We start from the raw sequence: 13,264 nt of genomic DNA on the forward strand, positions 1-13,264 counted from the left end.
TGGTGCGGTGGTCCGGGCAACGCCAGATTGCATCCAACTGCCATTAATGAAGTATGACGATAACTTTCAGCTATATCCCCGATCGACACTAGATGTTGCTATGCTGCTACTCATATAAGCTATACATTAGCGAGGCTTTTAAACTGTATTTACCACAATTTCCTCTTTCCTGTTTCTGTTATTCACTGTATTGTGAACACTGGGTGAGCTGCCACTTTAATTTACTTTATTTTTTGAAGTTTCGATTTTATTTGTATAATATCAAGTTTATAACCCCCTTGAATGTACGCATAAAACTTTACAAGCAACAGAGACTCTTACAAGTGATAACATGAAGCAATTCCTATATGAATGTCAAATATTTACTTAAACTCTGCTTCTGGATTTTTTGCAATCCAAGGGGAATGACATTGTTAACCGGACGATTCCGGGAACAGACTGACAGCTGCAAGGCCACGGAGGGAAGTTTGTTTATAAGGGGGGGAAAAAAAATACATAAAAAAATTTTAAAAACAACTGTTTAGCCCTGCTGGGTTTCAGGCTTTCTACTCCCACATGTTTGAGTGGGAGAAAGGACAAATCTTGGGACGTTGATTTCCCCATAGCAACAGAAAACGGAAATTACTTTAACCCCATCTAGTGACAGATGACTCATTGCTCAGCCTGCTGCTATTTTCCAAGCACTAAAACAATACAGCTGCAAAGAAAAGGCCAGCCTATATTATCTCATAGGCTGAGCGCTGGGGCTCGTGGGAGAGGGCAATTCTCTGGCTGCCTTTTTATTGAAGACAGAGTAGGGGCCTTTTGTTGATTCTTTTACTGAATAGGGTAAATGTGCCCGCTTGTTCTCCATCCCCGCGCCGCTGGAGGGCAAACCCGGAGCGTCCCTGGGGTGGGGCTGACGCAGCACCCGTGGGGTGAGCTGCTGATGGGTGTCCTACTGCTTGGTCCTCCTTGCCCTGCACCCGGTGGTCCCACGGGGCACTTCCATGCTTTCGGTTTAAACAACACCCCCCCTCCTTGAATTACGTGCAATGAACTGTGCGTGCAACCGGGGAACGATTCGTTCGCGAATGCAGCCCGGTGAGGGGACAGCAGGTATGAGCGGGGCTTCCAGGCCCCTACATGTGAAATAGCTGCCTGATGGCAGAAGTGCATTTCTGTATTGCTGGGGAAGTCATAGCAAGATCCCACGGGAGAGGCTGAAACAGAAATATTCAGCTTTTGAAAGCTTAATTATCCCAGGTGAAAGGGTAACTAGGGAGAGGGGTTTCTGAGCAAGGAGGGTTTAAGGACTCCCAGGTGATAATGGTGATGAGGTGTTGCTGTGAAAGACAAGCTTCAGTCCAACTTGTAGGGTGAAGAGGTAAGGGCTGTGCTTAGGTCAGCCTTAACAGCCATATCTATCTTCTCGCACCTTGCAGCAGAGCTGCACGGAGCTACCAGCTCATCTGAGGAGCGCCTCTGTTGAGCATCTCCGGCACCTAGACAACAACTCTTGCTCAACACCTTCTGGACATGGCAGAGAAGGGCTGTTTTGGAGAGGAGCTGGTTCGAGCTCATGGATTCGAGGGTGGTTCTTCATCTGCCTCTTTCCACCAGCAGCTCAGCACTGCCATAAACACTGGTTTTCGCAAATCCTGGTAAGGATTTAGTAAGGCTCAGAAGTAAGGCTAGTAAGGCTTACTGAGCCTCAGATGCATTTTGCACGTAAAATATTGCACCACTGAATGGAGAAGGTATTAATGCTATCACTGAGATGATATACTGAATAACTGGCCAGTCAGCACCACTTTATTCACCACAAACTGGGAGCAGACATCACAGTGTTGGGAAATTCAGGACCCCAGGAAAACTACATGCCGGGATGGTGTCACGGGATATGCGAAACATTTTCGTTCTGGGAAAGACAGGCTGAACTGCTGTTACAATAGCTGAGTCTTTGCTCAATCTTGTCATTTGTTTGCTGGTATGATTAATTTTCCGCTTCCTAACAGCGGAAAATCAGATCCATAAGTTTCTGTTCGGGTAGTACGATTAACAAAAAGAATAACTCTTACCAGGTTGTTCCGGAAAACAGACGCTGGGCTGCATCAACGGCGCAAAGATTACCTTCGTGCAGAAATCGACACATACCAACGCAAACAGAGGGCTTTCTGGGCTCAAACCCAGACCTTGAACAGGGCGCTCTGGGCTGTGCGGCGCGCTGCTATCTGTGCCTCGGTGTGGGCTTGTTATCTGGGAACACCCCAGGGTTGGCTACAGCTGTCCCAAAGCCACAATTTCAACAGCAGCTCAAGCGGGGTGCTCAGAGCTGCTGCCCCGCCTTGCCTTGTCCCTCTCGGCTGCTGCTTCAGCCCCAGCCCTTTGCGACCAGCTCTGACTTCTGAGGAAAGAAAAGGGATGCTTCAGTCAGGAGGTGCTTCTGGGCTCTGTGTTGTTATCACATCGCTCTTCCTTCTTCTGATCCTTTCCTTACAGCTTTGTTCAGTGCTGTCCTACACTGCAGAATGTCCCCCTCTCAAAAGTGCAAGAGCCCTGCGAACCTGCCGGCTGTGGGGAAGGAGAACCAGAGATCACAACAGCTTATTCTTGAAATAGAAAATATGACTTTTACCATCTACACTTACGCCAGCCTGGTAGATCCAGAGAAGGATGTGGGGATTCAGATTAAACTCCATCTTTTGAGAATTCATCCATCAGCATCCTGGTTTAGAAGCCCATGAATTACGGCACTAAACAAAAAGATTGCTCCTTTCAGAGGAGAAGCAATTGCTAAAATGTCCATGTAGAAAATGAGATTAACAGTTTTAATTCAGGCATGCTTTTTTGCTTTAATGTTCTCTCCATTTCTTCAACTAGGAAATGTCTACATTACCTGGAAAAATATCTTTATATTGTGCTGCTTGAGGGGAAAAGAGCTAATTATATTTGTAAAAGTGGGAAATAATGTCTAAGAGGTCTTTGTAAGGCCATGATTCTGACTGCTGGTGTCAGCTTTACTGCCAATAAGTGCAGATGGTAACGAATGAGCTACCACCAACCATCCTTTATTGTCCTAGGGCCCCACTCAGCTCATAAATGTCTTCACTGGTTATTATTTCCAGTTATTTAGTGTTCGGTTTGTAAGTGCAACACTCCCATTGATGCTGTACCCCAAACCAGGAGAGCAGGGTAAGTAATGGCAGTTTCTCAGGCAGCTCTGTGTGTGCCGAGCCCAGAGAGGCTGCAGAGGACACGCTGCAGCAGCCACAAGTGAACCAACATCAGTAATGAAACCAAAACCTCCACAGTCGGGTTGCTTGCACAGAAATACAGCTTTGCGGCAAGAACCTGTCCTGCTGGGACCTGTGTAACGCAGGGCCAAGACCAGGCATGGACCAAAGGGTCTGGGTTTGCAGGGCTGGCGGCTGTGCAGGTGAGTTTGAGCAAGGTAATGAAAGGCGGTTCTTCACCCAGTGACTTCTAGGTGATGCATTCAGACTTTCCAGAGAACATATTGGAATAATCTCCCCAGGGAAGGGGTTGACTCGGCCACGTTGGACACCTTCAAGGGTCGTCTGGGCAGGGTGCTGGGGCATCTTGTCTAGGCTGGGCTCTTCCCAGAAAGGTTGGACTAGATGATCCCTGAGGTCCCTTCCAGCCTGGGATTCTGTGATTCTGTGATATTGCACTGATTTTTGCATAGCCAGAGGACAGCGTTTCTTCTTACAGTCAAGGACATAATAGTCTTTTCCAGGATAAGAATATAAACTATTTCCCCCAAAATGGTATTTGAAGCTTTGGGCAAACGTAGTGTCCACCCTTTGATTTATCAGCCTGACTCCTGTGCTGTGTTCGGTTCTTCACAGTCATCCTTAGAAACACTTCCTCCACCTCTTTCAGCATTTGAACCCTGTGGTAACTTACGTAAACCACAAACAACTGCCGTACACTTTTTATCAGTAATTCTTAGTTCGTACCAACAGGTTCTTGTTTTAGCAGCACCCTCAATTTCTGTTTAACAGCTCTGCAGCGTGCATTGCCCCAAAGCCTCATCCTTGGGCAAAAGCAGCAGGCAGAGGAGCCCTTCGCTGCCGCCGGGCAGGTGGAGGCTGGGGTCCAAACCCTCCATCTCCTTTTTACAAAGCTACTTTCTTCAACTCTGCCAGGATTTCATCCCCCTTAAGCCACAAGGGCTTAGCTGTGCCTAGTTCTCTGGCCAGCCAATGCTCTCTCCGCAAGTAGCCTTTATACTTCCTAGTGAACCTCAAGGCTAGTTTCCCTTTGACTGCAGAGTCCAAGAAATACCACCTCTTTCTGATTCTTATCAAAGCAAAAAGAGTTTCTTCCTTGGTGTCTAATTCTCCTAAGCACATTTGAGTTTTCCTACCACAGTCTGCTAACTTCCAAGCAGAGTTGCCTATAAAAATTTCCTTCTCTTAATTTCAACACGTTTTTCCCTTAACCAGAGTAATGGAAACGGTCGCAGGCGGCTGGCTTTCCTGGCTCGCCTTTCAAGGAAGGCTGCAAATTCATGTTTCCCGAGAACTACAGTTGCCAGAAGACATCTTATCTTCCCCCAAACCAGGAACTGGTGCCCGCTGGCTCTGTCACATCTTTCGAAAGGCTTCCTCCTCCCCACACAGCGATGACCACCGAGGAAGGGACGAGGCCTCCTGGAGCAAGCTGCCTGGCGCGGGCAGGCTGGGCAGGAGGGGAGCGTGGATGGGGAGAGGCAGGTCCTGCCGCCGCCGGTCCGCATCCATCTCAGCACAGCCTCTGCTCGTTCAGAGCCCCGCGCAAAGTCAGCGGGAGAGCATCGTAAGGTCACCGAAGGCACCGCTCCCGCTTATGTAGAACTACAAAATCCCAAGCAAAAAGCATGGTGTTTAAAGGGCTGGCTGGTGTTAAATGACATGTTTTAGGGACCGCGTGAGAATGGAAGAAGTGCCCTCCTCAGCTGTATGTCTCCACTAAAGTAATCTTTCAGTGTGTCTGTTAGGAGTGCACAAAATCCTCTTCTTTAGCCCCTGATCAGACCTTTGTGGTACCGCTTGAACGGCATGCTGCAACGCCGAACGCCTCGCTGGCTCCCTCCTCCCGCGGGAACAGTCTTAGGAAAGATTTTAAGAGGAAGGACTTAACTCCATGGCCCTGAGCAGTCGCTGTACCATTTCATGTGATGTGACTCAGTGCCATACTTGGTCACTTAACGAGCCTTAGGGCTCCTAATTAAAACCAGTCCTTGCCCAGCCTCTCGCTGCGCGAGTGCTGTCTCAGTCAGCAGAGCCATTACCAGCTGGTACCACCCTAAAAACCTACTTGCGCAGGGGCTGTAACCTCCTGAAGTCATCTCTGCATTTTGCGATCAGAAGTCAAAAGCGTTCCTTTTATGACATCCTTCTAAAGTCTGCTTTTCAAAACGCTGAACGCTCAGGACTCTGCCTGGAGTCGCGAGCAGCCTCACGAAAAGCGGATAGCAGAGGACATCATCGGCAGCTTAAAAGGCCCGAGGCTGGTATTTGCATTGCAGAAAGGTTAGGCTCAGCTTCCAGCAAGCCCCAGGAGCTGGGTAATGGGCAGCATCATTTCTTCAGTGCTTTATAAATGCAGTGGGATTTGGGGTGCACGTGCGAAAAATCAGTCTGGCGTTTCGAGAATTCCACGCTTTTCCCCATCTAGGCAAGACAGGAGGACTTAGCTGCTCACCGATAGACATAGGTTATAGAAATAAATACTGACCTTCAAATAAATACTACTAATAATATAAATACAAACAGAAATGCAATAAATCTAACTCTTGTCTGATTTTTTCCCCCTGGAATGTACTCTTTTTCCACAGGGTTTTTGCTCAGATCTCTCCCGGGGAATCTCAGCATCCCATTTCATCACTAAATGAAGCCTCAGGAGAGATTTGCTGTGTGGGTTCAGCCTGAACCACCAGCCTGACAAAAGCTGCTGTGTCAGGAACTAGAAGATGGAAAGGAAAGTGATTCAGAGTGAAGACGAGACCACTTTTCAGAAACCCTGAATCAAGCACTTCTGAAGCGTTTACAAGAAATATCCCCACTTGCCAAAAGTAAACCTGTGAAAGGTATCGCACCCCTTCCACTTGTGACATTTCCTTGTCCCCCACAGGAGGAAAATAACAAAATACAGTTGCTGCAGAGAGCAATCGGAAACCGCTCGTTTCTAATTGCTGCTGGCAGGGAAGCCTTGTTGTGCTCCAATTTTGGTGAAGCAAGTTTTAGTTGCTGAAGCTCAGCCACCAAGACTGCACAAACCTTTGCTACCTCAGCCCCAAAAGGCTGTCATTTCAGTCAACATCGTTTCAGACAACCTCGTATATGATGCTGGTATTTACACCAAACAACTAGCCAGCCGGCTGCGAGTAGCTGTGCACCGCGGCATATGGTGGCTGGGTGACATGCACCCAAGGAAAGGCACGGAGGGGCCGTGCAAGCAGGGCTATTTGCAAGAAAAATCAATATTTGGACACCTAAATATGCCGCAAGCATCTTACCTGATGATCGTAGGGAAGGAGTGTGCTGCCTCCCGGGTTTAGTCTTCGAAAGCCTCCTGGGCCCCCCCACGGGACCGGGATGCTGTATGTGCCCGGCTCCCCTGGGACCAGATGGGCAGCAGAAGAAAAGCAGAGCTACCCTGGCAAGGTATTTTAGCTAATTTGAAATAGCCGAGTGGTTTCACACTGGGCAAGCGTGCTCTATCGGGGACCAGGCGTTTTGAGCCAGAACTTGCAATCCTGAAGCAGCTTTTCCTCTGCTGTCACTGTGGAGCTCCTCTCTTCCCTGCCTCTGTTTACCTGTTTGTAAAGCAGTGAGAGTACCCTCACGGCACAGACCTGTTAAAAATCGTGGTGAGAGTGGCAGGCCAGAGCCCTAGTTTTGCCTGTATTTTCTGAAAACTGCAGAGGATTTTTCCTTTCCTTTTAATGTGATCAGATGCAGGCATATTATACATTTTCTTTTTTTCCCACTGCTCTGAGATAAAAAGTCACTTCTTCCCACCTTTAAAGCGTTAAAAATTGAACCAGGTATTTAAAAAAGGAGGGGGAAAAAGGCCCTGAACCGCTTGCTTTTTGGTTCTTCATTGTAACGCTAAAGTGACGTCAGAAAGAGGAAACACCTCAGAGCCGGAGCGGCAACAAGCGATCCCGCACTGCTGCTGGCGTGTCTTCACTCATCCCTTAACTTCACCCATCTTGTGGGTCAGCTGCCTTCCAGAGGTGCTACGGTTCTCCCTGCAGGCTCCAGAGGGGCTCCAGAAGTAGCTGCCTCTACGGCGCAGTGCTGGAATTTCACGCCGCTGGCTGCAACCCACGGATTAACGCCGGAGCACGGTGTGTCACATCGTTTCTGGGGACTTTGCAGTGAATTTAGTTCAGACCCAGGTAAGCGCCGGCTGGCTGGAGCGGGAGTTTGCTGGGGCTGGCTCAGCGGGGCACTTGTTGGCGTGAGGTTTTGGGAATGCCACTAACAGCAGGAGAAACTGATGTGAAATCGTCCTCTCCCTCATCAACCTAACTCCATTCCTGACTCCAAAGCCTGGTTTTGCTTTAAATGCAGGAGGAACAGCGCTGGCAGGAGATAAGGGTGTTTGGATCTGGGATGGTCAGTTTGCTCACTGTTACTTAAGTCAATACTAAACACAGAAGCGCAGCTCTGAATTACACCCAGCTGCAACCTTCACTCCCATAAACCAGCCTGGGGATGTTTGGTTACTGGGACAACCCAAAGATTGGGAAACAGGTGTCTTCTGAAGCAGCGTTTCTGTTCTGACATCAATGTAAATTCCAAGTAAATGCTGGTTGTTTGCATAAAGATCTGCCTGGAGAGATGCCAGTCATGATGCCGTGAGCCCAAATAAACACCACCCCTTCTTGTATGAGCACAGAAACCTCCCGTGTCCTCGGCTGGAAATGGGGGCTGTAGCTGTGGAGCAGGTGCCGACCAAACACCTCGCACTGGTGTCGTTCATCTACGTGCGGGAGAGCCAGGAAACTCCCAGCAATGACCTTCCTCCAGCTGATCTGGGATAACTGGGTATCCAGGTATCCATTAGGGACTGGCAGAAAGTCAAAAATCAAAGGAAGTTAAAAAATAAAGGAAGCAAAAACCAAGCGGCCCATCTCTGGGTGTGTGTTACAGGCTGCTGTACGTGGTACTTGTAATTAAACTGCTGAAGAACCGGTTCTGGTTTAGGTTTATGTTCCCTCCGTAAGTGTGGCAGAGGGTAAAATAGGGTAATTCGGAGCTTCGCGGCCACTTTCATTTAAAGGTTTAATAGTGACTGACACCTCTAAGGCTGCATGCCACCGGCTGCTCGGTTTGTTAGTGTTCTTTATATATTTGTTATTAATTTTCAGAAATCTGTAACGGGACACTGATTGCCAGCTGAGACAGCGCAAAAACTGGATGAAATGAAAAAAAATTTCAATGCTTTTCCTTTAACATTTTCCTCTATTGAAAGAGGACCTGATGGATTAGCCAGGCAAATAGGCGGTGTGGTACACGTAGGTAAATACCGTGCTGTGCAGCACACGGATCCCAAACCTCAGCTAAACCCTTGTGTCCAGTTATTTCCCTGAAAAGAGACTTCCGTGTGAAGGCGACTCATCGCGTATCGTACCCGTGGGTATCTGTGTCTGCTGAGCGTGCTGGGATTTGTAATACTCTGGTCTTCCCAGATTTATGGATGGAAGGTGAGAATATACCCCTAGCAGGGCTCTTCTGAGGTCTGTGCAGCTCGTGTAGGGGAGTATAGAAATGATTGCACGGGCTCTCCTGGGGTTTGGCCTGCAAGGTTTTTGTTTTTCTTTAACTGGGTGGGTTGTTTTGGGGTTTCCCTACTTGTTCTTCCTTTTTCGGTTTTCATCCTATGGCAAAGGCTGGTTTTGTGTGTTTTACTTGGGCTGTGCAAAACGACTGGGAGTCTGAAAAAGGAAGAGGAATGGAGACTTCAGCAATTGGTTTTACTGGAGGCTTGAGCCCACTGGGGGCAGAGTACTGGGGGACTGGGACTGATGGCAGCTTTGAGTTTGGTTCAAACTCAGAAAAGGCAGTGCGCAGCATTTCTTATTGCCTTTTTGCATGTGTGCTTGTCAAAGAGTAAAATAACCTTTTTTGAGACTAGCTTTATGCTACTTGATAGATTTTTTCCAAAGGAAAAATAAAACCTTTCCAGCGTGCCTTCTGTTGGGGGGGTGGCATCTGTTCCAGCCTGCGTTTTCCTCCCGTGTGTCCGTACCTCTGTGCTGTGGAGTGCTACAGGGTGTTATGGGTCCCTTCCAACTTGAGATATGCTACTGTGATTTTGTGTCTGGTCCTTCTCTGGGGGACTTGCTGGTCACCTCAGACCACTGCATTCAGCTGTGCCAGCTGCTGCTCCTGCCTCCCCTGCAGAGCCTCTGGGTTTTTCCAGCTCATGGTGTCAAAACCTTCATTAGTTGTTCAACCCCCTTTTTCCTTTTGTGTTGCGACCCATCCAAGGGACCACGACATGAGCATCCTCTTGCCTCCGGCCACCCTGCCCGTGGGCAGCCAGCGAGCTGGTGTGGGGGGCGTCACGCAGGACAGGGGGCGGGGGCGGGAGGGGACAGGGCCACCCTGGCTGTGAAGCTGCACGGCCCCGGCACCGCACGGGGACTTCTGAGGAAGCACTCGCCTCTGAGCAGCACATTAAGGAGCAAAGTCCAGCTGCCTCCAGCTTGGCACTGTCTTCTCTTCTCTGGAGCACTGAACAAACTCCTCTGAGTGAGTCACCTTCTGATTTACCCGAGTCAGAAGCCGGGGGGATACTAATGCAACAATGATCGCTGTAAAACCCTGGCTCTCCATCACCAGGAGGATGGAGGTGAAGTGGTATGAGAAGTATTAGGCCAGTTTTCTAACAAAGTTTTGAAAGTTGCAACGGGGTTCAGATAAAAAGGAAAACAAAGCAAAGGCAGCTGCGTTACTAGTTGCTGTGGGGGAAGTGGGTGTCTCAGCAGGGCTGTAGGCGAATTCAGAGCATTTGAGATCAGAAGCAGCAACTGCCTTATCTTGGCTGACCACCTCTCTACCAGATGTGGTTGCAGTTTGCCCGGCTATTTCTAAGTTTTTAATTATGAATGCTGGAATAAACTATTCTGATCATCTGGTCTGACCTGCAGCGACAGGCCAGCCCCAGGATTAAAGTTTTCTTTGGAAGGAAAAAAAACCTCCAGTCTTTAATAAAGGTATTTTTAATGATGATGATTCTACTTGAACTGCTGATGGACTGTTTCACTGGCTGGACTTGTGTCAAATCCATTTTGCCTAGTTCAGATTCTGACATTCAGGTGACATCCAAGAAAGCATTTTCACTTCACTAGAGTAGCTTTCCAATAGTATAAACGAGGATCTGAGGAACCAGGAAATCAGCATATTGCAAAAGCGTGCAAAGAAACCTGAGTCATGTGATAATCAAAAATTAAAGTGATGAGCTGATTTTGAGCATTTTTGTAGCATGAATGAACGAAGCCAGAGTTTAAATTAAAATATTCGGAACTAATACTGCCTGCCAGAGTTGTTTTAGATGCAGAACATAACTGGAATACACAGAGCTAGCACCAAGCAAAAATGAGAATATAGAGAAAAATACACTATTTTTTAAAATTCACCTATAGAAAGATACCTGTGCTACAGAGAGATTTTGCAGTGCCCTCACTCTATGGGACCATATGCAATCAGAACAGCAATAAAGAGACAATGGTGTTTACTAAAGCTAACAAGGAAAAGAAACTCAGGAGGAACGGTATGAAACGTTGTGAAAGAAGCAAACAGTGGCTCAGAGGATGAGATTTTTGCATATACTTAACTAGAACAGAGGGGAAAAGGAAAATAAAGTGGGAAGGTTGAGGCAGTGCTGGATCCAGAGTCACAAGAGCAACAAAGAGTTAGGGGTGCACTGCAGAGCACAGGATATCTCAGCCCTATGCGAGAAAAGAGAGATTTTCACCAGATAAAATCAACCTAAGATTATGCAATGGCTAGCACACTTCCTATCCCCCCCGCTTAAAGCCTACTTTAAAAATAAAGCATTAGGAGGAACTTCAACCCAGAAATGGTTGCTTTTAATTTAAGCAAGTGAACATGTGCACCTAGTGATATAAAACCAGGGAAAAATTATTCAGAGAGTAGGCACATACGCAGGACAATGTTATGTCTAGAACAGATAAAGGACTTGCACTAAAACTGGAAAAAATGCAGTCACTTTAGTTCCAGCACGCCCGCCTAGCCCTGCAATGAATAAACCACATGTTGTAGAGGCATCAACCAGCCTCACCTCTGGCTGATCCATCCTCAGCTGGGCTGAGTCACAGGTATAAATGCCAGCGAAGGGCTTGTCTGGGGAGAAGGGTGGAGTGGTGGTGCTCGCCTGGTCGAGGGGGTGGAGAGGGTTGCAGGAAGCCTGGAGGCTTTAGGGGAAGGAAGTCTGGGGATGAGTGACTGGGGGATCTGTGCGAAAGCGAGAAGATGCTGGGGAGGAAGGGTTGGCCGAGACCTGGAAACTGTTTCTGGTGAAGAAACAGGCTGGCGAGCAGCGAAGGGGGAAGGAGGTGCCGGCCGCGTGGCGATGGCGCCGCGAGCTGGGGTGGCACCGTGAGTATCTGCCAGGGCAGCGAGGCCGACGGAGCAAGCTCGGGCTGCCTGTGGGGTGGGAGAGCTCGGGCTGCAGGGCTCGGGGGTTTTCATGCAGCCCCAGGAAGCGCTCCCTGACGCTGAGCTGTTTTGGGAAGTGCTAAACCGTTCTCGGGGCTTGAGCGGCGAGGGTGCAGGTTGGCGGCAGCTCTGGGGACCTGGGCTCTGTGGAGGGGCCTGGGTGCAGCCAGCGCGATGCAGCGGGAGGGGTGCCGGGGTGATGGCCGCTGATGCCAATGCCTGCCTGCAAGGGGCCGGGAAGAAATACAGAGCCGAAGAGGCGTTAGGCAGAGCTGTGGCGGGCCGTAAGGCTGAGTGGGGGCGGTTGCTGCTCCCTCGAGGACGGAGACATCGCTGTGAGAACCGTCAGGGGGTGGTTTCGTTGGCTGAGGCGGTCATGAGAAGATCCCATTAAATATGTGAAATTCTGAGATGCCAAATGATGAAAAGGACCACCCTGTTCCCCAGAGCGGTGCATCGGGGTGGTACCACGCACCCGCAGGGGTGGTGGGTCGTAGACCCCTACCCCGGCAGGGCAGGAAGCCTGTGCAAGAGGGGAGATACCCAAAGCCCTCCATTGTCAGGAGGCTAAAGATCTTTCAGGCTTGTGCTGAGATCATCTATTTCCTCGAGGAAAATCCTGCATCCCAGAGTAAGCTGCAAGGAGGTGTCTTAGGATTTTTCTAAAAGAGGTGTTGTTCCTCCACGACAACACCAGGAAAGCCCCCGACGAGCATCCCGTAGTTTGGCAAACGAGTTACCGCTGGTGTGGGTTGAGTCACAGGAACAGAGAGTTTTGACATTGCTAACTGAAAAAAAAAAAAGGTGCCTACTGACAGGAAAGGCTTGCTCCTTTCAGCAGCTTGGTGCTGCAAAATACGCTTTATACAAGACAAAGATCTCCTCTCAGGGGTTTGAACGGCTGTCCTTAGCCGTTGACAAGCTTGGAGTTAGCAAAATAGGTTCTTCTTTCTTTTCTATAAGCATAATAAACATAAATGTACTATGATAGAGTCAATGGAATATAATACATCCCTGCACAAGTAAATTTATTTCATTTTGTTCCCAGACAGCAGCGACAAAGGGATGCTGCCGCGAACGCCTCGCAGTGACAGAGTTTAAGTAGGGAGAGGAAATTAGATCCTGTTTCTGAAAAGGAAGAGAGAGTGAGGCTTTGTGAATGAAGAACAAATCTGAAAGGTGCTGCGGCTTCCCTCTGTTTATGCTCAAATATCAATACAGGGAATACCAGTGGAAGCTGCAGCTGGAGAGGGCACTAGGGGTCACCACCGTCTTACCTATGTCGTCTGGATTTAATTCTGCAGTAAGATAAATAACATGATAGAAACCAAAGCCAGGCTATTCTGATTTTTTTTTTGGTGGGCCAGACAGCTTCCATTTCATTTCTTCATTCTCTCCTCCCGCCTGCCTTCTGTCTGTCTCTCCCTTAAAACAAACCCCAGGGAAGCCTGTGGGATACAGCCAGGGACGATGCTCTAGGAGCAGGGAGCTTGCATCAAAATTCCCTCTGTGCAGCTCCCATTTATTTAGAGCAAAGTTTAGGCAAATCACAAACGCTAGGTCAGGCAGGCAGGATCGCG

At 48.7% G+C, this 13,264-nt stretch overlaps 1 protein-coding gene across 3 annotated transcripts in view; it reads left to right on the top strand.

Moving 5' to 3' along the window:
- Positions 1-7,137: 7,137 nt before the first annotated feature.
- Positions 7,138-13,264, top strand: part of PLD1 (phospholipase D1) — an 80,948-nt gene continuing 74,821 nt past the window's right edge. Inside the window, exon 1 of one of the 3 annotated variants that reach the window (XM_075098475.1) lies at positions 7,138-7,393. The gene's annotated coding sequence lies outside the window, so the exon portion shown is untranslated. Of the gene's footprint in view, positions 7,394-11,444; positions 11,625-13,264 lie in introns of those variants that run through there. The other 2 variants (XM_075098476.1, XM_075098474.1) reach the window with 2 other exon arrangements.

Source organism: Phalacrocorax aristotelis, chromosome 7 (assembly GCF_949628215.1).
Source record: "Phalacrocorax aristotelis chromosome 7, bGulAri2.1, whole genome shotgun sequence".
In the NCBI taxonomy this organism is placed as follows: domain Eukaryota; kingdom Metazoa; phylum Chordata; class Aves; order Suliformes; family Phalacrocoracidae; genus Phalacrocorax; species Phalacrocorax aristotelis.